Below are 25,545 nucleotides of genomic sequence, written 5' to 3' on the forward strand. Positions count from 1 at the left end.
TCCCACATGTGGGGGGGGGCGAGGAACACAAGGCAGGATGGAGGGAAGAGTAGGGAAAGAGAGGAGGAGACAGAGTCAGGGAAAAAGAAGGCAGAGATTAGAAGGGGACATACATACAAAGAAGAAAATATTAAAAATATTGGTGTGTTTCTATAGAAATTAAAAGAATAGATATTAAGAAAAGGGAATAATGGGCCCATTAAAAGTAAGAGAAGGCTGCTGGCCAACATGGAATACTAGTAAAACAGATAGTCTTCATCATGGCATCCTGGGATCCCATGAGTCCCTCTGCCTCCCTTTGCACACTCTCTGTGCCTGTCTTTGGACCTTGCCACAGCCCATCTTGCACAATGATGATCTGTGTAGATGTCTTTTCTCAGTCCTATGCTACTACCTGCTTCAGTCAGGAACCCTGGCACTTATTATTTTCTCCCCCATTCTAACAGGATGTTCAACACATAGAAGTAAATGTTTGGCTCCACACAATCTAATGCAATAAGCATGTAATAATCTCTTACTGTATGTCAGGAAATATGCTAGTCCTGGGGATTTACTGATAAAAATGCAAAGTTTCTGTGCCCCAGAAGCTTGCCATCCATTGGGACTATAAATGACACTTAAATAGGCTTTTAAGATTTGTAAAAGTCTTGGCATACATTCAACATGAACTTCCCAACAAGCCTGAGTTAGGACCAATAGGTGTTATATGCATGTTATAGACTAAGAAATTGTGACTTGCCCAATGTCATACAGATTGTAAGTACCTGCCACAAGATTCAGACATGGGTCTTGTTAACCTACAAGTGCAGGATTCTATTCACTACCACAAAATGCCTACACTTCTTGGGTAAATGAATAAATAAAACAGTACCTTCTACTTGAAACATTCATGACTTCTTCACCTGCTCATAAATTCCCACCTTCTTTTTAACTACTTTGGATTGTTTTATGTATACACACACACACACACACACACACACACACACACACACACACACACAGGTATATGTTGTCTCCTCTAAAAGAATATCAGCTCTGTGAATAAGAATTATTTCATTTTTTAATTGCCTGGTATACAGTAAGAACTTAACAAATGCTTATTATTTCCCTGTTAGTGCTCAACCCAGCACTTAGAGGCCATATTATATGATCTCACCAAAAGGTACATTGCCTAGGAAATCTACTTTTCTTGCTAGAAAGCCAGATCTGAGTTTCCACTAGCTGACTATTCTACAATTGCTATTTGGTTTACAAATAACACTATTATCTCACTAAGGCCAGGGTCAAGAACTCATCATTTCCTAGGAACTTGTCTCTCACTCAAAGTGAACAATACCAAAAAGGAAGTAATATTCAGTTAGTGTTTGCTACATATCAGGCACTGAGTTAAGCACTGGAGATACAAATGTTTTAAAAGAGAAGCATAGTTGGGCCAGGCAATAGAGAGAATTATTTAAGTGAGCTAGTTTACAAACAGTCACTAGTCAGGTGTCTTGGGTTCTGGGGCAGGATCTCCAAAAATGACTGGATCACCTTACCTGGGACCTGGAACGTGAATTCTAGGAGACCCAGGTATGGAAGGAGGATGCTCGGCCAAGTGGGGAGGAGCACAGCGGGAGGCGAAGCAGACTGACTGTGAGATGACTTGGGTCAATGGTTAAATGAGATGAAGTCAAGGGAAAGCATAAACATGTCTGCTTTGCCAATGTACCACTCCAGGAATTTCCACTGTCCAAGCTTTTGCTATTTTGGGGGCCAAGAAGCTCTCATAATGGGAGGACATGGTCGGACTGGATGAAGAGATGGAGCATTGGTGTGCCTCATCCCAAAGCAGACAGTGATGGCTTCTGTGAGGAAGTGAAACACTATCACCATCAAAAATCCTTCCAGAAGAAAAAGAGGGGAAAAGATTCCCTTTTAAAGGATAGCCCAAGATCATCTTCTTTAGAAGGTGAACAGTTTGACCTACCAGTAAGAGCCAACCAGTTCATCCTGGAGAAACCTCCAGGGGAAAAACTCACACATGAACCAGTGCCAAAAGCTTGTCCATGGAAGATTCACCAAGCTAAAGGAGGAATTTGCTCAAACCCCCTATGTAGACAAAGGCAAACAAGAGGCAGTAACAGTTGAAGGAAAGCATTAGTCTGCATCAGAAGACCTGAGTTCTAGGCTTCTTTTAGCCAAGTATGTGGCCTTGGGCAAGCTGAATCATTATCATGGACCATAGTTTTTTCATCTGTAAAAAGTGGGAGTTGGTCCTTTGAAGTTCTAACATTGCAGAATATGTTTTTTAAAGCCATTAGTATATAAAGGAACCTGTTTTGCTATTTTTCTTCTCTAGGCATTCAAGGAAGATGACAAATAAATGAGACACCTTCCAAGGGTGCTGCCTCACTCTGCATAAAATGGCAAGGCAGATAGAAAACACTTTCCCTCTGAAGGAAAAAAAAGGAGGGTCAGGGCGAGGCTGCCTTTACTAAGCTATGTGGGAGAGGAACCCGGGCTTTCTAGTGATTAATGCTCACTGCTTTTCATTTGTTTTTCTGCTGTCAAGAATGCAAGTTAGTCAAGCATATTGGCTTGTTCTGACCCCCAAGAGACATATTTTCCAGAGAAATTTTTTTGCTATCCACAATCCACTCCACTTTTAAAGTGAAATTTGTTTTGCCAACTAAGAATGGAATATGATGAACTCTTACTACAGGAACTGTTAAGTAAAAAACCCAAGTCCCTGGACTGGACATCAGGAGGTCCAGGTTCTAGTCCCAACTCTGTTACTTAAGCTGGATCTCGGATTCTTCATTTGCCCTCCATCTACCCCAATTGAATTGTTTTAGAGGATGAAATAAACAGTGAAAGTGATTTGAAATTCAGTAGGCAAACAAAGCACTGAACCTAATGGATGATTTGCTAATTAAATTCTGGGGTATCATAAGTTCTTCAGATCTTTAGAGATAATTTATGCTTTAATAAATCAATGAATACATGAAATCATCAATCTAAGAATTCCTTCCAAAAGTCCAAATCAAAATCAATCTGTGTTTTCTCATCCTGTGCCACTGGGATCCATGTCCTCCCCTAAATCTTCCACAGATTATCCAACCAATATTTTAGAGGCATTCAATTCTGTTCTTCTAGGAACAAGATCTCAGAATCACAAAGTCCCTTCAAAGCCTCCACCTGCAAAAGACCTTTCTTCATCTTCCACTTTTTGGGTTCTCCCTTTCCTCCCCCACAAAATAACCATGTATTGACCCATTAGCACACATATCACCTTCCATCAGCAAAATGTTAAATTTTGAGAGAGCAGGGACTGGTACATTTTGGCCTTGTCATTCCTAAGGCCCAGCACAGTATGTGATGCAGAGCAGTAGATTAAGATATGCTTTGTCACATGAAATGAATTGAATGTCTACACATTGCTTACTAGCCAAAGACCTCATGTTTAGAATACCAAGAAAAATACAATTAGTGTTTATAAATGTTTTTTAAACTAAGTAATCCTGATTATCTCCCATGCTGTGTTTTTTTTTTAATTAAAAAAATAAGCCTAATAAACCTTGCCCCATTTTCTACCTTTATGGCTTGAGCACTGCAAAAGCTAGAAACTTACTTGATGGTTATGGGTTATTTTACGTCTTTCTTTATCTCACAGGACCAGCATGGAGGCAATAATCTCCCCGTTTAGCTAGGCTAGTATTCGCACAGCAAGCACAGTCTGTAGCTAGTACAATCAAAAGCTCCCTAGCCTACCAGAACTTTTACTTCCCAGTGAAGCATCTCAAAGAGTTTTGAGGAGTTTGCTAAAGAGTGATCTTCCCAACATATCAATTTTATATAGTAATATTTAAACAAAATTTTTTTATCCTTATACAGGTCAAAGTCCCAAATTCCAACCCTGATAGTCAAGGCCCTTCATAGGGAAGCCAATATGCCAGGTGTCCAGCCTTATCTCCCCCAGTTTCTGCATACATACCCTCTTGCCCAGGCTTCTGTACCTGTACAGGTGCAATGGTGTGATCCATCCTGCCTAGAATGCCCTTCCTAACATGCCCAAAGCCAACCTTGAAATCCTGCCTTCACCATCTAGTTCACACTCTCCCTTCTCTTCAACTGGTTAATGACAGGTTCAGAAAAAGTTGATATCCCCTACATTTTATTTTTACTTAAGTAGGTAAATAATAATGTAGAGGAAAAGAGCAAAAACTTAGGAGATAGTTCCTCTCCTGACAGATTAGGAGAGCTCCTAGAGAACAGGAAATGTTTTGCTTTGGTCTTTATATTTGCCTAAATGGTACTTGATAACATTTTCCTGAATTTAACTGAAATTCTCATAAATTCTAGGAAGACTGACAAGGAGACATTTTACTCCATTGGATGCTAGCTATCCTTTCCCTGAATCTGTTGAAATTTGAATTCCACATATGGAGCTTTCTGTTCCCTTTCACAAATTCTTAGATGGAATGGCCAATTACTGCCAGGAACCCCCATCCCTTCTACATCACTTTTTCCTCAATACAACTAGGTAGTCCAGCAGACAGAATAGTGGACTTGGGAAGATCTTTTCTAATTTAGCCAATAGATCCTTATTAGTTGTGTGATCCTAGATTTATAACAACCTCTCTCTGTTTCAGTTTCCTCACCCATATAACAGGGATAACTAGTACCTACCTTACAAGTTTGCCGTGAGGATCAGATGAGATATAATGCACTCTACAAAGCAAAGTATGATGTAAATGTTGGCTATGTACGATTATGACCAATAGTCATACAGTAGTAGAGTACTAAACAAAATAGTCTTTATTTTACTAAAATAAAAAGATTGTATTTTAGTAAAGTGTCTAATGCAGGAATGATTCAAACTTTCTATGAGAGGGTTTACTTTTCTAAGTAGAAAAATGGGTAATTTGGGACTGAAAAATCCCAGACCCCCTCTCCTAGCTCCAAATGTGAGAATAATCTAATTGAATCTCCAACAGAAGGGCAGGAGACATACACAGGAAACTGTGTATGGTTGGGCATTGAGAAAGCAGGGTTCTTAATCAGATCTATCGCTACAAAAATACCGGGTAGCAGATAGCGGAATGGACAGAGCACCAAGCCTGGAATTAGGAAGCCCCAAATTCAAATCCAGCCTTGGATACTAGGTTTGTGACTTGAGCAAGTAAATTAATCTTGTTTGGTTCAGTTTTCTCTTGAAATGGGGATATTAATAGCACCTACCTTGCAAGGTTATAAGGGTTAAGGAAATAATAATGGTAGAGCACTTAGAAGAATACCCGACATATAGTAAGAGCTACATAAATGTTGGCTATATTCTTATTATTATCATTATTATGATGATTACTTCCAAAAGGCTTATTTAACCTTTCTGAGCTTTAGTTATTATATCTGCAAGTTGGAGATGATAAAAGCTCTCCCATTACAACAGTTGTAAGGACATAAAGTCAAAATCCAATGTGAAGCAGTCTGAAAAGTTAATGGCAGCTATATAAATGTCAGCTATTACAAACAAAAAAAAAAAGAATCTGAGGTTTAGGACAGAACAAAAGGAAAAGTTTTTATTTTGGAGCTGAGCAAGCTCAGCTTCTTTATTGGTTTTTCTGAGTTCCATTATATAAGATGTGGCTTCCTTAATTTAACTTGACCCTTAGGTAGCTAATTATATTGTTCCATTGTAACTGTTCATTGTTCAGTTTGATTTTCATGGTTTATTATCTACAGCATATCTTAAGCAAAACAACAGAATGACTACCCCAAATGTATAGTGTTAATGCCCATTTTGCCCACTCTCAAAATAGTTACATGCTACAGCTAATTGCTACTAAAGTAGATTCTTAAACTAATAGTTTATTCATGAGATGTATCGAGTGATCTGAAAAGAAAAACAAAACTCCTGCAGTAAACCAAATAGGTCCATAAGAAGACTTCTTCTGACATTTTCCCACTTTGTAAAAAGATTAACTCCCATCTGTATCAGGCACATTTTTTGTTTAAGAAACTGCCCCCCCCAAAGAGAATAATATTAAGATAAAATATAATAATCATTTTCTCATTAGATTTTAAGGCACTGGAGCCTTCTTATGCCTTTTGTCTTATGCCTGTTGCCCAAATTAAATGATCCCTAACAAGAGTACTCAATTATTTTAAGAAAGGATGAATCAGCTTAGTACCCTATTAACCTCGAAGGGTCCAGGGCAATACAACTTGCTAGCTGGCAAACTTCCTACCATTAAAAAGTACTTATTACCAAAAAAAAAAGTTTGTGCTCTATTAAAATAGCTCATTATGAAAGTAAATGTAGCATTTTTAGCATCTTTATTGACAATAAGATGAAAATCTGGACTAGTCAAATCTCCCAAAAGTCAAAGTCTAAACACTTCTGTCCCTGATTTATAATTTTTCACATGCTCTGAAAGCATAAGACTCTGCTTCTAGGCTCTCATCCCTTTTTCCAAAGAGAAAACCTGGCCCCTTATCTGCTTGCACTAGCCATCTAGGAGTTTAATAAATCAATTTGTATTTCCTAATAAATCTGTTGCTTTGCAGCAACTACAAGTGACAGATTTTGAATAAAAGACCAATAACATAGGCATGAGGTTTCCCTGGAACCTAAGACCTACTGTAAACAATTGTTTCACTGAGCCCCATTAATAAAGTTTAGTAACTGAAATGCAGTCTAAGCATTAAAGTTTTACATTTCCATTAATATGGCCTCTGAAAACTATCGTACTTTAATGGGCTCTATACCTTTCCTTAATAGAATTCAGACTTCCTATACAGGTGAATTTCGTTTTTCAGCCATTAAATGTTAATGTCTTCATGTCTCCAGAGAGACAAAGGTGTTGTGTGGAGGTTTTTTTCCTATTAAATTTATAAAAATTTACAGCTGTGAGTAAAATTTAAAGCATTTAAACCACTCATAGATTAAATCACAAAATAGGATTTCTTAAGAGAACAACAAAAGTAGGATACCTGCTGAATTTAAATATGTCCTTAGAAAAAGGCAATGATACAGGTTTTGCATACAGAGGTTTTGAAACAATGTCAAATCCAACCACTTGGCTTCTCTGAAGAAAGGCCTCTCTTAGTATCTGAGGAAAAAAAAAACATGTTTCATCAGGCATAATTTGGTTCCTACAGATAGTTGTGACTATCTTGAAAAAATTAACCTCTGGCTGTATCCCAAAGGCATGTTAATGGAAAAGCTTGATGTTGCTCCCTTAGAAGCAAAGGGCAGTAGGGAAAGCTAAAGAAATACCTCTGAGGGAAAATAAGTCAGGTACCCTGTGATTTCTGCCCCATTGCAGCTACCTTCATCTTCGATTTTGCCCATCAGAGCCTTGGGAAACTACTATGAAGCTAAGTAGCAGCATGAAGTCACAAATGTGACTGCAATTTATTTATTAAACATTTAATAAGTATAAAACCATACCATTTTTCTAATCAGTTCCCTACCTTTGAAAATAAAGGTAAAATTTTTGAATCATATCCCTAACTTCATTCTTTCCGTAAGCACTGTGCTTGATTTTGCAAATCTGTGATTTTTAGAAACACATGAAATCATGTTATAGCATGTTTTCATGTACATGCACTATATATATATATTCACAAACACACATATACACACAAACATATTAAATATTTAGATACTATTTCCTTTATTTCTAGGGACTGTTGTTAAATAGTGAGTCTTTCAGAGTTTTTAGAAGGATTTTTAGAAATGGCCTTATGCAAGAAGAGGTAAGGATACCCAGGAAGGAATAGTACATGGCAACTTTCTGAACTCTTGTTCTAAGGGGAAAAAAGGAGGAGAGAATTGGATAGAAAAAAAAATAATTATCAGAAAATAAAGCCAAAAGGAAAGCAGACCTGGAATAAGATTAACATGAATACTGTTAGTTGGGGGGAAATATCCTCACCCCAAAAGAAAACAGCATGCAAGACCTAAGAAACAGAGTTACAGGGTTTGTGCATTACTTAAAAATAATTACAAAAATAAAAACATGAATAGCTAACATTTATAAAGTTAGCCAAGCATCAAGCTAAGTGTCTTAAAATCATCATCTCTTGATTCTCAAAATAACCCTGGGAGATAGGTGCTATTATTGTCCCCATTTTAGAAATGAAGAAACTGCGGTAAACAAAGTTAAGTGACTTGTTCAAGGTTCTAAAGGTAGATTTGAACTCAGGGCTTCCAACCTCAAGGCTTGACATTCATACTATCTAGCTGTCAATAGCAGGATGAATGACAATGATTTTATTATTTTAAAGAAAATATCCACTACCTTATGGATATCCCATCAACACTGGGAGAATGGCTCTGACTAACCACAGAGAAAAGCATCCCAGGCCAAACAAACCTGATCTGTCTTACATATGTATTCTCATTTCCTTTCTGTCCCAGAATACCACTGACTGACTGTATCTTCCACTGAAGCCTTTGGAAATGGAAACCACTCTGGGCTTGAGAATTCTGCCTGATTATATTAAAAGAAATGTATTAATACTAGGCAGAAATGTTCATAGATGAGATTTTGCCTGGACTCTATTCTCAAAGGAAACCTGGCTGAGACACTCTCAGAACACAGGACAGTAGAATTCAAGTTGAACAACATTTATTAAACGCCCACTACATACATGGCATCGTACTAACATGCATCGTAGTTACAATGACCCTCTCCCCTAAGAAAGGACCCTCAGGGAATTTATGTTCTATTGGAATTGAACAAACATTTACAGAGAGAAATAAATTCAAAACGTTGTCAACAATAATAATGTATGTTATATATTTCTGACCTATGATTTCACTTGTGGAAAAATTCCCCACCTCTAGAAAGTTAGGTAGCTCTGATGTAAACTTCTAGCAGTGACTAAGTGATTTGTCTAGACGTGTAAGTTCTCACAAAGACATTACCAGTCTTCCATGCACAACTTGATGTTGCTTTGATTCAGAATTATAAATTAATTTTAAGAGAGAGAGAGAACATTTAAAAAGTGCAAAAAAGATGGTGCTTCAGTAAAAGACAGGATATAAGTGATGTAACAAACCATATCCACCACCAAAGTGCATCAACATCACCTTGCATCCCAGAAATTGGATTAGGCTACCCCAACTAACTCCAAATAACACTAAAACACATGTGGATTTGTAAATGTTCCATATGCAACTGCACTGAAAGAAACTAAATAAGAGAGAAGTGTGTCTATAAAAAGAAATAATTCTCCAAGGGGCACTTAATAAAGAGATTAATACAGTTAAGAACAAAGAACATCTAATTAGCTGCTAATTTAATCTGCATTTACTATGGATTGAGCTATTCAGCACACATTAAGGTACTGGATATGCAAAATCGGGAATATCTGGTACTGAGGGAAAAAGAAAAGAGTACAAGTGGGAACTCTTTTTAGGCAGTATTTCCATATACCATTTCAGGAGGCATAAAGAACAGTTTTCTAGAATTATGGTGGAGCAGATAAAAATCATTAAAATGGCTTAACAAGTCGGCCTTACACTTTAGAATATATTTTCATCCAGAGCTCCCATAAATTACCCAACGTGGAAAAAGAGAGATCGCCCAACAGTAGCTGCTGGTGAAAGCCCAGATGTATAATTACTGGCATATTTAGAAATACTCTGCAAATCTGTAATAAAGATCAATGGCTTACGGAATACCCTAGCATCTAAAGCAGAGCTATAGTGATTGCATTGTATTTGTAAATATATTTTAAGCTGTTGATAAGATAAGATCTGTCAAGCAGAGGAAATTGAAGTCACTCTACAAAGGTCCCTAAGATAGCATCCGAAGAGAAAATGATGTGCCAGCATCTCCAAGTCTTCCTGCCATTTGTGACATGCTGCCATACAGAAATGACATTCAAAATGAAAATCTCAATGGCCAGTCCTCAAGTAGAAGCAGCACAATTCTGTAAGTAGAGGAATGTCCACATTGGAAAGAATCAACAATGAGACAAATAGCCAAGAAAATGAGAAATTCCTTTAAGAGCAAAAATTGTAAGTGTTTCACTTCATCCGAGAGCCTGTAGATGGGTAAAAGCCTAATGCTACACCCCTGCCCACCACACCACCAGCTACCAGTACCAGCCTTCAAAGCCACCAAAATAGATCAAAAGCAAAAATCCTGCTCCAGCTAAAAACTGTGCTTCGCTAATGTGATTCAACAGTGAATTGGAAAACAGGCCAAGGAATGTGTAAAGCTTCTTATTAGCGCAAAATTGTTCCAGGGTACCAAAACCACATATGAAAGCAAAAGAAAATTATTTTCTTCCTTTTTTTAATCCCTGAAGAAGTGACAAAGGACTCAAGGGCCCCATTCTCTGACCTGTGTTACCATGGAAATGCATTTCTGAGTATCCCTGGCATCAAGAATTTTCAGAACATTCTTAATAAAATTAGACTATTTCACTCACAGAGAAGTAATAGAATATATAAGTAGAATTTCCTTTAGAAAAAAAAGTTTAATGGTACGATACTCTTGGAAATGGACAGCTAAAATCCAAATAACATTCTGAGGTAAAATATGTACTAAACAAAGCAGGGTAGGTGATGATATTTATTTCATATCTTTCATTGAATTGGCACTAACCATAGCTTCTGTATTCACTCATTCAATCACCATAGTATCCACTATGTACAAGGATTCAGGGCAAAGCATTAGAGGAGATGCACAGATTGATAAAAGCAAACGATTCCAAAAAGTCTTAAGAACCTGTCTGGAATGTTATCACAAGTTAGAAAGTAGTCTATTATATATAGTGTAACTGTACTTTGGGGAAAGGAACCTCAGAAACATACTTTGTATCTCTTTCTGGAAAAATAAAAATTTATAATTAAAAAAAATAAGAGCCAAATGTTGATGTCACAGAACATCTACATAGAGCACATGAAAGGGAGATGACACATGTACAAATATACTATAACCATAGAATAACCTCAGTGCATAAATTAGTAATGTAAGTACAAGACAGATACAGAAACAAAAGGCAGAATCATAGATTGGTAAAATCTGAGGAAGGATTGATCAGGCAGAACTCTTTGTATTTATTATTTTGTTTTTCCCAGTTATATGTAAAACAATTTTAAACATTTGCTTTTAAAAACTTAAGAGTTCCAGAATCTTTCCCTTCCTTCCTCTCCAACCCCACCAAATTGAGAGGGCACATGTGAAATTACATGAAATATTTCCATAGAAGTTATCTTGTGAAAGAAAACATAGATCTTTCTCCCCCCCCGCCCCCCGGCAAAAAAAAAGCTCAAGAAAAATAACGTTTAAAAAAAGAGTATGCTTCAACCTGTATTCAGACACAATTGGTTCCTTCTCTGGATATGCATAGTATTTTTCATCATAAGTCCTTCAGAGTAGTCATGGATCACTGTATTACTGACAATACCTGGTCATTCCAGAACATTGCCCTTAGTTTGTATACAGTGCATTTGACTTTGCTTGAGTTCATGGAGCACTTTCCTAGTTTTTTCTGAAAGCATCCTACTCATCATTTACCATAACAATAATACTGCATCATAATCATATTACCACAATTTATTCAGTTCTTCCTCAGTTGATGGGCATCACAGGGGGAACTTCTAAGAGAAAACATTTGAACCAGGCATTGAAAGAGAGATGGGAAGGTGAGAAGATAGAATCAGTATTCCAGGGATGGGGATAGACCAAGGTAGTGAGTAAAGGTACAAAAGATCAGATGGATAAACTACTTCACTCACAACTAACTTGAAAATAAGTTATCTCATTTGGTCCTAACAACCACTGTTTGAGGAAAGGATGCCTGTCATTATCACCATTTTATAGATGAGACACCTGAGGCTCAGAGAAGTTGTGACTGGCCCAAGATCACACAAATTATAATATGGATTAGACTTCAGTGTGAAATTCAGGTATGGGGATCCCAAATCCAATATTCTTTCCTTAGCATCATACTGCTACTTCACAACTTAAACAAGCAGTTATCACATTTCATCAATTTTCCAAAATAGACCTATGACTTCTACCATACAGACTTTGCCTAGGAAACCTACAAAAGACCTCTCAAGGTCGTCTGATCAAAAATCCTGCTGATCTCAGCAACTACATAGGATTTACAAGACCAATGAAAGGAATAAAGAAAAGACTACAGGGAAAGATTTCAGTGTCTCCCAGAGACTCATAGAACCCTCTACAGCCCCTGTGGCTTCCCTTAGAGCTGAATTCCTCCTAGACTACAATAGAGTAGTGGCACATGTGGAGAACAGTCAGTATCTACAGAAAAACAAAGTTTCTACCCTACATTGTACCAGATAATGAAAGGACACATTTGTTTGAAAAAAGATACTGAATCAAGCAGGAAAAGCTCATTAAATGAGGACAGATTTATTGAGTAGACAGAGGGGTGAAATGACCCACTATCAGAAGAGAGAGAAGACACCCACAGAGAACACCCAAGGTGAAGCACAGGTTTAAGCAATATCTATGGCCAGGGAACACTCATGTATGAGGCAACTCATCTCTTCGATACTGCAAAGACTTGAGATATCTGCTGACAAATTCACTGGGAAATTGGCTTCCAATTTCAAGTGGGAACCCTCTGTTACCCTGTTCTCTCTCCCATTTTCTGAGCTGGATACCTCCACTGTTGCTGGGCATCTCCATTGCTACTATTCACTATCATCTACTGTTCTTGCTTACTATGTGACCAGTGGGTAAAGTATCTACAGTCTCTATAGCATCAGTGTCTAAGATTTTGTAAGGAAAAAATCCATTAGGACCCCTATTCTATTCCAATCAGTATGAGTCAATTTGATATGATTCCACTGGGGTAGTGGTAATCTGTTCTGTTTAAAAGGATCTAGAGGTGTGAGCTACATATTCTAATTTCCCTTGCTTAATCATACGAAGCTAACTAAAGGTGTTCCACCCTTGTTTTTTCTTGCCAAGATAATCAAGTCCAGTATGGTCTAGGTGACTCAATTACATGGAAAGTCCTCAAATTTACTTGTGTGCCTCTGGACCATTCTATCTTTCGAACATGAGCAAGTGACCATTTTATGACCACTTAATCTGTGGAGATGCCTCAGGCTACATCCACATTACCTCCCTACTAAGTCATTTTTGGCCTTCATGAGCAAGGTCTATCAACCACTGAGATTCTGTATTTAACTCTGCATCTGTTGCATATTTGTTATGAAATTATAAATACAAGTTCCTAAAATAAAAAAGCATCTAAGATCATGAAGATAGGTCTGCTTCATTAAAGGGGTCCATGGACTCTTGAATAAAGTGCCACTGACTAAGAGCTCTGCCTCAGTCTCTTTTGTTGTAGCTTGGACAATTTCAAACCCCAAAGTAATGGACACCCCAAGATGAGACAAGGATGTAAGGTCCTCTTTTATCTGGCTCCTGAAAGGGACTCAAAAAGGAAGTTCAGAACAGATGGATTGTTCGCTGATGGCTTCCCCATAGATACCAGTTTTGGAAGGTTGGACTCCCCTTTCTGTCTGCACCCAAATTCTCTGAGCCTGAGATAAGTAAGTCTCATCAATATTGGTGAGTCTGCCTTGATTTACCCTAAATTCATCTTCTTTAACAAGGGTCTCAATTGGGCTAAGAGAGACTGTTTGAATTTGTGACTGATCTAACTAAATTTATAAGCTCCAGAGTACTCAAATTCTGTTCTGATAAAAAAAAATATATGGCAATAATTTTAACTTTATACACAGCCTACCTTTTTCTCTCCATTTTTCTTTCTTAAATTTCATTAAGAGCAGGGAGAGTCAGCAGTAAAATTGCTAGTTCCTCATTTTCAGCCAGCTAGTCATCTAGCTAATATTAAAACTTCCTGTTGGCAGGGTTAAAATAGATATTTTTACTTTTAAATTCTTTTAACGCAGAGTTATTTAATCATTTTTTTCATCAGTAAAGAAATCTCTCAAATTGGTTTAGAGTAACTTTCAGTGGCTCAGAGCAGAGTGAGGAAGCCATCCACAGGAGCCTATGAGAGATCCCTGGATGGGTAGGGTTTGAAGGAGTATTTCCTCACTCAAGTGCTCTGACATCTTGAGGAACAATCATTTATGGCCAGACTCAAAATCCTTAGGAAAGAGATTTCCCATCTCAATGGTAAACTGTCAAGGACTATGACAATCCCACCTTTCTCAGACCACATGAGAAGGTTCATTTTGGTTTTACATAATCAAGAAAGGGAAAAGGTGATTTTTACTTGTATGTGCTTAAGGTTTAAGTCAGTTATTGAAAATATTAAAAATTCTTAAAAAGTTTTAAAGGAAAGTAGTTTAAAATTTGGCTGAATAATTACTTATAAAGAACCTTTAGATCCTAATTGACTGGTCTTAATTATAACTAAAACTACAACTAAGTTATAACTACTATAACTTAGTTATGACTGTACAGATTAAGCCCAGAAATTATGAATTGAAAATATTGGAGAATTTGCCAAGACATTCCTGAATATTATAGTGTTAATTGTATAAAATTCACCCACATGGGGGAAGTCAGGAAGTTGGAAGATTAACTCCCTCAATTCGTAACTGAAGGTGGATCATCTCTAGCATCTACGATTGGAGAACTTCTAGATGGAATAAGCCAAAAGACAGGTATCTGTAGAATTTAATCCAATTCTTTCAGGTAAAATTCTTCTGAAGAGCACCCCTCATGCTCAGGAATGCCTTCAGCAGAGATAAATCAAGCATAAGAGGAGAAATGCATCCTTCAGGATTCCAACTTGGACAAGGACAGACTCCTTGTCAGGGGATTACAAAAGAAAAAGCTATTATCTACGTAAAGTTTGGTGTGAGAATACAAATGGTTTAGTGGATTGTTTTGGTCAAAACTGTTGATTACTAATAAAGTTATAGAATTTTATTGAACAATCTCCCATAATCTGCTTAGAGCAAATGAAATACTAACATTGCTAAATTTTTCATCATTCTCAGTTTTTCTTTCTGTGGTTATACTTTGGCAAAGAGGAATGGAATTTTAACCACCTCTTCTATCTATTAGAGACTTGTTCTAAATACAAAGTGCACTTTAAATGGATAAGTCCATTTGGCAAATTGGACTAAAGCAATTTGTACAGTTACTAGATTACATGTTTCATTGATAGGATTCTAAAAACATTTACATAATTAGGAACCAGAAGAGTTACCTTAGGTTGACAGAAGGACCCTAATTACAAAATGGTCATAAGTTCTATACTTATACATTTTAAACTTATTTTCATGAATCAATTGATTTCAGCATAAGTTTTACCTTGTTTCTAATGTAGCTAAACAACTAATTTAAACTGCAATGGTATCATTAGATTTCACTCTATGGTTTCTTTTTTATTTCAAAACAAGCTAAGATCTTGACTTCAGGCTTCATTTAATGTTCTATCTTGTTATATATGTTCTGTGCGTGTCTAAAACTAAGTTTAGGAACAGTAGGTTCTTTACTTCAGATAGAAAATAACCTTATATAATCAGGAAAATCTTTAAGAGAATGGGAAATATGTATCTGTTTTGTTTATGCTGTTTGTGCTTTCTGCTAATCCACAGCTAACAATTGTTTTACCTATGCTTTTTCTTTTGGAATGATCAAAAGAAACAGGCTATAAAATAAATTTTCAAAAAAGGGCTCAAAAAAAGACAAATTTCTCTTTTTTTCTCTGTTTCCAACATTGGCCATATTGGAAACAGATGAGATGAAAGAAAAATACAGAAATTAATTAAAAACTAAGACACAAAAAATAATTTGCAAAGCAAATGTGTGAAGAAATAATCAATTTGTTTGATTTCTAAGTTATAACTTGGATATCTTTATAAAGTATTTTGATGAGTTTATGGGGTAGTAAAATTTAATTAAAACAAAAACAAAAAATTCAATGAGATCAGTTAATCCTTAAAAGGCACCTTTTAAGTGATTAGGCATTGATTTAAAACTGATGTTTGCATTTTAAGAACTGTCTTATCAGTCATAAGATATGTTTAGAAGAGATTCCTCAAAATACAAGAGATTCAGGGAAGTGATACAATAAGAAAAACTTTAGGAACAGTATAGGTGGATTTAGAAGAATCAAAGTAGGTAGAATTGGAGTTCATTTACCCTTCTCTTGTTAATGACTTTTAAACAACCAATCTAAGGGCACCAAGCAAGCCCTGACTGGGAATTCTGACTGAAGGTGAATCCCAAGGTGCTCCCAGAAAAAGGAAACTTGAAATCTAAAAGAAACCAAAATGAAGTGAAATCTAATGAAACAACTTCAGTTTAAATTAGTTGTTTAGGTAAATTAGAAATACAGTAAAACTTGAACTGAAATCAAATGGTTCGTGAAAATAACTTTAAATTGTATAAATAGGGCTACAGTAATTGGGGAGAAGGAGGGAAGGAAAGAGGGAAGGAAGGGGGAAGAGGGGAAGGAGAGAAGGAAGGAAGGAGGGAAGAAAGAAAGGAAGGAAGGAGGGAAGAAAGGAAGGAAGGAAAGAGGGAAGAAAGGAAGGAAGGAAAGAGGGAAGGAAGGAAGGAAGGAAGAAAGGGTAAGAGGGAGGGTGGGAGGAAGGGGTAGGAGTGAGGGAGAGAAGGAAGAAGGGAGGGAAGGAAAGAAGGAAGGAGAAGGGACATGTATACCTAATAGTAGGTACTCATATTAGAAAATATCAAATAAAAATGAGCATACAGCTTATAAAGGCAAAAAAAATACTGAAATTTTGAGAGAAAAACAGAATTTGCAAATTATTTTTTTAAATAACAAAATAAATTGATTTAATTTTGAGTGATTTAAAAGGAAACAGAACACTATGAGCCTTTCATAAAAATACAATCTATCAGATAGTTTTCCAGTAATGAGCTTCCTGTTATATTCCTATGACATAGTTGGGCTTTGGCTCATACTCTTGGGCATTGCCAAAATAGATGGATGAATGCTTTTCCAGGATAAAAGAGGTTAACTTTGGGAGATAAATGCTTTCTTCTCCAAAATCATCCTGCTTACAAAAATCTGTGACACCCTACAATGAAGAACTTCTTGCTCTAAATGAGTTGTTATTGGGGTCGCTTCCTATGTGATTAAAACTAACTCTAATTGCTCAAAAGTTCCTAAAGAAATAGGCATGCTATGGGGTTTCCTGCAGAAAGACAAAGCATCTAAAGGAGTTACATCAATGATATAGTCAGGTTTTTGGATTCAAAACATAAAAATCATTATAAGATATACAATCTATGTGCTGAAACATTATGATGCCACTAAATTTAACAGTAGAGTTGCACAGTATCCTTTTAAAGACAACTCATCCCAGCTAGAGCTCATCAAACACTTTTGTAAGGATCTTGACCTGTAGCTAAGTGAAGATGACAATAATGTTGTTGCAATTCACTGCAAAGTAGAAAAGGGACGAACTGATGTAATGATTTATGCATATTTATTACATCGAGGAAAGTTTTTAAAGGCACAAGAGGCTCTAGATTTCTATGGGGAAGTCAGAACCAGAGACAAAATAGGAGTAACTATTCCCAGCCAGAGGCACTATATGTATTACTATAGCCACCTGTTAAAGCACCATTTGGATTATAGACCAATGGCCTAACTCTTTCACAAGATGATATTTGAAACAATTCCATGTTCAGTGATGGAACTTGCAATCCTCAATTTGTAGTATACCAGCTGAAAGTGAAGATCTATACATCCCCTTTAGGGCCTACAAGGCAGAAAGATAAAGTACATGTATTTTGAATTCCCCGTGCCTTTGATGGTATACAGTGACATTAAAGTGGAATTCTTCCACAAGCAGAACAAGATGCTCAAAAAGGACAAAATGTTTCACTTTTGGGTAAATACATTCTTCATACCAGAACCAGAGGAAAACTCGAAGTAGAAAATGGAAGTCTTTGTGGAGATCAAGAGATCAATAGTGGCAGAATCTAGTGATCAGATAATGACAAAGAAGGTCTCATACTCACATTATCCAAAAATAATCATGAAAAAGCTAATAAAGACAAGGCCAACAGATACTTTTCTCCAAACTTTAATGTGAAGCTTTTCTTCACAAAAACTGTAATGGAGCCAGCAAACACAGGAGCCTGTGTTCCATTTAGGATACCCCGGACATTAGTGACAATGAACTTAATCATCATAGATACTTGAAAACCACTAACTCTGATCCAGAGAACAAGCCTTTTGATGAAGATCAACACGCACAGATCCCAAAAGTCTGAAATTTTTTATCAAGAGAGTAAAATAGAGGCAAACTTGAAGAACCCAAAAAAAGACCTTTTTTTTTTTTTTAATGGCAATTTTATCAGCTGACCAGGTATAGCAACAGTAACCTTTCCCTGACCAGTTCCATTGGGGCTTCTCCACCAGTGACAGGTTTGCAATGTTTGTCCCATCCCGTAGAAAGGAGGCTGCCTGCCTTATATCATCTGTATATACATTTTGTGTTCAAAGGATGCTTAAAAGTTTCTATTAGGAAAAATAAAGATGGCACTTTTCCTTTTTCCAGTTTTATACAAAAAAAAAAAAAAGAAAATGGCGCAATCATTTTTGTAGTGACAAGGAACTGGACATTAATTCAGTGAATGTCCCTCAGATGAGGAAAGGCTGAATAAGTTATGGTATATGAATATAATGGAATATTATTTTCTATAAGAAGTGATGAGCAGGGTGATTTCAGAAAAGCTGGGAAAGACTTACATACACTGATGCTAGGTGAAGTGAGCAGATCCAAGATAACATTGTACATGCCAACAGCAAGATTATGTGATGATGAACTGCAATGGACTTGGCTCTTTTGAACAATGAAGTGATTCAAGGCAATTCCAATAGACTCATGATGGAAAGAGAGAGGTATCCAGAAAGAGACCTATGGAGACTGAATGTAGATCACAACATAGTATTTTCACCTTTGGTGGTTGTTGATCATGTTTGTTTGCTTTTTCCCCCCTTTCTTGTGTTTTTTTTTCTTTTGATCTGATTTCATTTTTGTTCATAATGATGAATATGGAAATATGTTTAGAAGAACTACAGATATTTAACCTATAACACTTACTGCTGTGAGGAGGGGGGAGAGAGGAAGAATGGGAGAAAAATTTGGAATACAAGATTTAACAGTAGTGAAGGCTGAAAATTATCTTTGCATGTATTTGGAAAAATAAAATTCTATTAAATAAATAAAATGAATGGGCATGAACTGTGCATTTGTAACCAAAAAGAACCAAAAAGGGAATTTACATGAGGAATTCAGTAAATAGAAGAAAGAAATAGTATTCCATAAGGAAATAAGAAAAGTTAAGAAGGAGGAGATAGGTAAAGAAAGTTGAAGTCTACTCAGTCAGCATAAATTTAGGATATGAAAGTAAAATATTTTGGAGTTTTGAAAAGGAGATGTCATGATCTAACCATTCTGGAAAACAATATGAAACTATGACCAAAGGGCTATCAAAATGTGCATAACCCTTGGTCCAGCAATGTCTCTACTGGGTCTGTCTCCCAAAAAGATCATAAAAGAGGAGAAGGGACCCACATGTGCAAAAATGTTTGTCGTGGCCCGTTCTATAGTGGCAAGGAACTGAATATTGAGTGGATGCCCATCAGCTGGGAAATGGCTGGATAAATTGTGGTATATGTGGTATCTTATTGTTCCATAAGAAGTGATGAACAGGCTGATTTCAGAAAAGCCCAGAAAAACATATATGAACTAATGTTCAGTGAAGTGAGAAGAACCAAGAGAACATTCTAATGGCAACAAGATTATGTCATGATCAACTGTGATGGACTTGGCTCTTTTCAACAATGAGGTGATCCAAGACAATTCCAATAAACTTGTGATACTAAATGCCAGTCACACCTAGAGAGAACCTCGGAGGCTGAATGTAATTAAAGCATAATATTTGCATCTTTTTGTTGTTTTGTGCTTGTTATTTTTTCTTTTTTTCCCACTTATGATCTGATTTTTCTTGGGTAGAATGTTGAATATGAAAATGTTTTAAAGAATTATATATGTTTAACCTATATTGGATTGCTTGATGTCTTGGAGAGAGGGAAAGAAGGGAGAGGGAGAGAAAAATTTGGAACACAAGGTTCTGCAAAGGGGTATGATGAAAACTAGCTTTGCATGTATTGGGAGGGGAAATACTATTGAAAAAAGGAGATTTCAGAGAGGGTATTAATCTTACTGAAAGAGAAAAGATTTTGGAATTTTTTAAAGCAATGTCCCTTTGACAGTTGTTACATGACATTTTTCTCCAATGAATATAAGATAACAGAATAAATTTCATAAAATGCATGTTAATTAATTGATTGACATAGAAAGGATTATCTCTTTGCTCTGGTTTAAATAGTTATGCAAAACAATTAGTAATTTGGAAAATTTAAAGGAATAGGTTTTGTTCTTTGGGAAATTCAAAAAAAGAAGCAATAATGGGAAGTTCAAAGTATTACCATGAATCGTTTTAAATATAAGCCAATAAAAAATGATAGAACTTTGTACAAAATGAAGTTTAGTTATTGGCACTATCCACTGTAAGTCAAAATTGATTGGGTTTAAAATATTGTAATGGTAGTAAATTAGAGAATCTAATCAGTCCTTGTATGTTTAAAGGGATAATAAATATTTACCCCTATCTCCCAGGATTGTTGAGAGAAACACATAATTATAAAGTTCTTAATATAGTGCCTAGCTGGTATAAAAGATGAGCACTATAGTATTCAGACCTTGTAGAAATACAATTAAACAGAACGTTATCCTGTTTATACATACGTTTTCTAATTGCCATGGAATGTTAACAAAATTGGGAAGCTATGGACTAAAAATTTCAAAGTATTACTACAAACACATTTAAGCAATTTTCAAGACATAAATGAAACCTAGCATGTGGTAACCAAAGGTACTTAAATTATTATCACCTGGAAAATAATGTTTTAAAGTACAGAAAGGCTAAGAGAAGGTGTTAAAGCAAAATTTTCCTTTTTTCAATCTGAATACTGTTACCTGATTATTAGAATACAGTCTTTAAATTAGGAAATCATAGTAACAACAAATGACTTACTATCTGGAAAAAAAACATGGTAAAATACAATAAGGAAAATTTTGTTACGTTTCTTGGGAGGAGCCCTGCTGATAAGGTGTTATAAAACGTTGCAGTACTAGGGGCAGAGCCAAGATGGAAGAGAGCAGACACATATTTATGTGATATCCTCTGAGCTTCCCTCAAAACAACAGCAGATTAACCCTCTAAACTGGTTTTGCAGTGACAGAACTCACAAATATTTGAAGTACAACAAACTTCTAGAAGAAGATACTTTGAAAGAACTTCAAAAAAGTCTGTTTCAATAGGGCAGGGGAAAAAGCTGCCAAGTCCAGAATGCATGTAAGGAGCCCAGGACAGAGAGCAGAAATAGGGAGCCAATATATTTTGGCCAACACCCACAGGGGAAGCTACTGTGAGGCTCTTAGGCTACTCTGTCTTAGAAAGCCAGTAGTTCAGCAGATTTGCTCTTAGACATCCAAAGCAAATAGAAAAAACAAATTGTGAGCTTCTGAACACTAACAGAACCCCAGAAAATGGAAACTGGCCACGCCTAATCAGTACCAGAAATCAGTCAGAAATATAGGCCTCAGGGGTAACTAAAGCAGCTATCAACCCTTTCCATTAAGAGCAGACCGCAACCATTTAAAAAAATGAGCAAAAAAACAAAAAGAACTCTGACCATAGACAACTTTTATATGGAAAGAAAGGAACACATCTCAAACCCTGAGGTTCCTAAAGGCAAATCAGCTCCACATGAAACCCCAAAGCATGATAGAAGCTGGTTCTCATTTCATAAGGCTCTCCTGGAAGAATTCAAAAAGGATCTTAAAAGAGAGTTAGAAAAAAATGGAAAAAGGAAATGAGATCTTTGCAAGAGGATATGAAAAATAAAAAACAGAAATTATCTGAAGAAAACTCCTCAAAAATAGATGTGATGAAATGGGAAAAGCATATAACTCCCCAGAGAAAAGATCTTATGAAATGGAAGAGGCAAATAACTCCATACAAAATAGATATGAAAAGAAACCAAGTTGCTGAAAAACAGAATTTTTGAAATGGAAAAAAATGCAATGCATACAATTCATTTAAAAATTCAATTATACAAATACAAAAGGAGCTAAAAAAGGCCATTGAAGAAAATAATCCACTGAAAATCAGAATTGAACAAAAGGAAATGAATAAATCAGTGAGCCATCAAGAATCAGTCAAACAAAACCAAAAAAAATTTTAAAAATAGAAGAAAGTGTAAGATACCTCATTGGAAAAACAACAGATTTAAAAATAGATCTAGAAGAGACAATTTAAGAATTATTGGACTTCCTGAAAATCATGATGAAAAAAAGAGCCTAGACATCATCTTTCAGGAAATCATCAAGGAAAACTTCCCTAATGTCCAAGAATCAGAAGGTAAAATAGCCATCGAAAGAATTCAACAATCACCTCCTGAGAGAGACCCCAAAATGAAAACTCCAAGGAATATCATAGCCAAATTTCAGAATTACCAAATCAAGGAGAAACTACTGCAAGCAACCAGAAGGAAACAAATCAAATATCAAGAAGCCACAATCAGGATTACCCAGGAACTAGCAGCTTTCACCTTAAAGGATTAAAGGGCCTGGAATCTGATATTCTGAAAATCCACCTAAACTGAGCATTATCTTTCAGGGAAGAAGAAGGACATTCAATGATACAGGTAAATTACGTTTATTTTTGATGAAAAGACCAGAGTTGAACAAAAATTTGAACTCCACAGAACTTTATCTCTGTTATGGGTACACTTAAGGAGTGCAGGTATAATCTGATTTTACTGCAATAATATAAAAAAGAAACTAGAGGTGGAAAGGCAATTGTCCTGGAAAAAGAGGAAAATGGAGATAAAATGAGGGAAATTACATCTCATGAAGAAGCAGAGAAAACCTGTTATACTTGAGGGGAAAAGGGAGGGAGATTAACATTGTGTGAATCTTACTCTCATCAGATTTGGCTGAAAGAGAGAAACTTGTCTTACCTTACAGGGAAGTGGGAGGTAAAAGGAGAAAGGAAAGAGGAAGGCTAATAGAAGGGAAAACAGAAGAAGCAGGGAAAAGTTATAAGAAAGGGGGAGGAGCTATAAAGGCGGAGGACTGTTTAAGGGAGTTGGTGGCCAGAAGAAAATACTGGGGAGGAGGGAAAGGGGAAAAGGAAACAGAAAAGCATAATCTGGAGTAAATAAGAGGGCCAGAAATACAGATTTAAGTCATTTTAACTGTGAATGTGAATGGGATGAACTCTTCCATAAAATGGAAGCAAATATGAGAATGGATTAAAAGTCAGAATTCTACAATATGTCGTTTATAAGAAACACATTTAAAGCAGAATAATACATCTAGAGTAAAGGTAAAAGGATGGAGCAGAATCTATAATGCTTCAAGTGAAGTAAAAAAAAATTAAAGCAGGGCTAGCTCTCAGATCTCAGATCAAGCAAAAGCAAAACTAGATCTAAATAAAAAAGATAAAGAAGGAAACTATATCTTGTTAAAAGGTACCATAGATAATGAAGTAATATCAATACTATACATGCACCAAGTGGTATAGCATCTAAATTCCTAAAGGAGAAGTTAAGAAAGCTGGAAGAAGAAATAGGCAGCAAAACTATAATTAGTGGGGCATCTCAACCTTGCTCTCTCAGAAATAGAAAAAATATATACTACAAAATAAATAAGAAAGAAGTTAATGAGGTAAATAGAACTTTAGAAAAGTTAGGTATGATAGGTCTTTGGAAAAAAAATTGAATGGAGACAGAAGGGAGTACACTTTTTCTCGATGATTCATAGAACCTATACAAAAATTAACAATATATTAGGGCATAAAGACCTCAAAATAAAATGCAGAAAGGCAGAAATAGTAAATGTGTTTTTTCAGATCATGATACAATAAAAGTTACATCCAATAAAAGTCCAGGGGAAAAAAGACCAAAAATTAATTGGAAAGTAAATAATCTAATCCTAAAGAATGAATGGATGAAACTAAAAATCACAGACACAATCAATAATTTCATCCAAAAGAATGACAATAATGAGACAACATACCAAAATTTGTGGGATGCAGCCAAAGCAGTTATTAGAAGAAATTTTATATCTCTAGATGCTTATCTGCACAAAACAGAGAAAAAGAAGATAAATGAATTGGACTTGAAACTAAAATAGCTAGAAAAAGAACAAATTAAAAACTCCAATTAAATACCAAATTTGAAATTCTGAAAATAAAGGGGAAGATTAATAAAATCAAAAGTAAGAAAACTATTGAATTAATAAATAAAACTAAGAGTTGGTTTTATGAAAAAACCAACAAAAAAGATACACCTTTAGTCTGATTTGAAAAAGGAAATAAGAAAATCAAATTGTTTGCCTCAAAAATGAAAAAGGAAAACTTTCCACCAATGAAGAGGAAATTAGAGCAATAATTAGGAGCTATTTTGCCCAACTTTATGTCAATAAATTTGATAATCTAAGTGAAATGGAGGAACACCTACAAAATATAGATTGCCCAGATTAATAGAAGAGGAAATAAATTACTTTAATAGTCCCATTTTAGAAAAAGAAATAGAACAAGTTACTAATCAACTCCCTAAGAAAATATCTGCAGGACCATATGGATTTACATGTGAATTCTACCAAACATTTAAATAAAAAATAATTCTAATACTATGCAAAATATTTGGAAAAATAGGAGAAAAAGAATCCTATCAAATCCCTTTTATGACACAGATATGGTATTAATAATTAAACCAGGTAGGGTAAAAACAGAGAAAGAAAATTATAGACCAATTTCCCTAATGAATACTGATGCAAAAATCTTAAATTAAATATTAGCCTAGAGATTACAGCAAGGTATCTCCATGATAATACACCATGATTATGTAGGATTTATACCAGGAATGTAGGGCTGGTTCAATATTAGGAAAACTATTAGCATAATTCACTATATCAATAATCAAACTAACATAAAACATATGATTATCTGAATAGATGCAGAAAAAGCATTTGACAAAATCCAACACCGATTCCTATTAAAAACACTAGCGAGTATTGGAATAAATGAGTCTCAATCCCTGACCTGGTTATTGTCATAGCAAGTTAGAATTGTATTAAAAACAGAGAAAGGGATCTCTGCAAGCAACCTGAACTAGAAAAGCAAATTCACTAGAAACTTCTCTGAACCCATACTCATTACATCATTATTAAGAGGAGAGATATCCAGAGGACCAGAGGACTGCATCACAGATGGACAGTTATATGATATTCAACAAGTAAGTGCAATGTCTTTACCACCATCATAATGCTCTCCACAAACAATTCCTAATCTACCTGTTCCTAAGGCTGCAGTCACTGGAAACTCAAATCCTCCTTTTCAGTCTCCTTTCACCACTGAAAGCAAAGACTGATGATTCTTTTGTTCATGTAATTCAGTCTATTCCTTATTTATCTCCACTCCCTCTACTAGAGCTATCTAGATGTGTTTGGGTTGTTTG

At 35.8% G+C, this 25,545-nt stretch overlaps 1 pseudogene; it reads left to right on the plus strand.

Annotated features, from left to right (window-relative positions):
- The first annotated feature begins 1,794 nt into the window (after nucleotides 1-1,794).
- On the plus strand, nucleotides 1,795-18,221 carry LOC100917207 (annotated as a pseudogene).
- Nucleotides 18,222-25,545: the final 7,324 nt, after the last annotated feature.

The sequence above is a fragment of the Sarcophilus harrisii genome, chromosome X, assembly GCF_902635505.1.
Source record: "Sarcophilus harrisii chromosome X, mSarHar1.11, whole genome shotgun sequence".
NCBI classification, from domain to species: domain Eukaryota; kingdom Metazoa; phylum Chordata; class Mammalia; order Dasyuromorphia; family Dasyuridae; genus Sarcophilus; species Sarcophilus harrisii.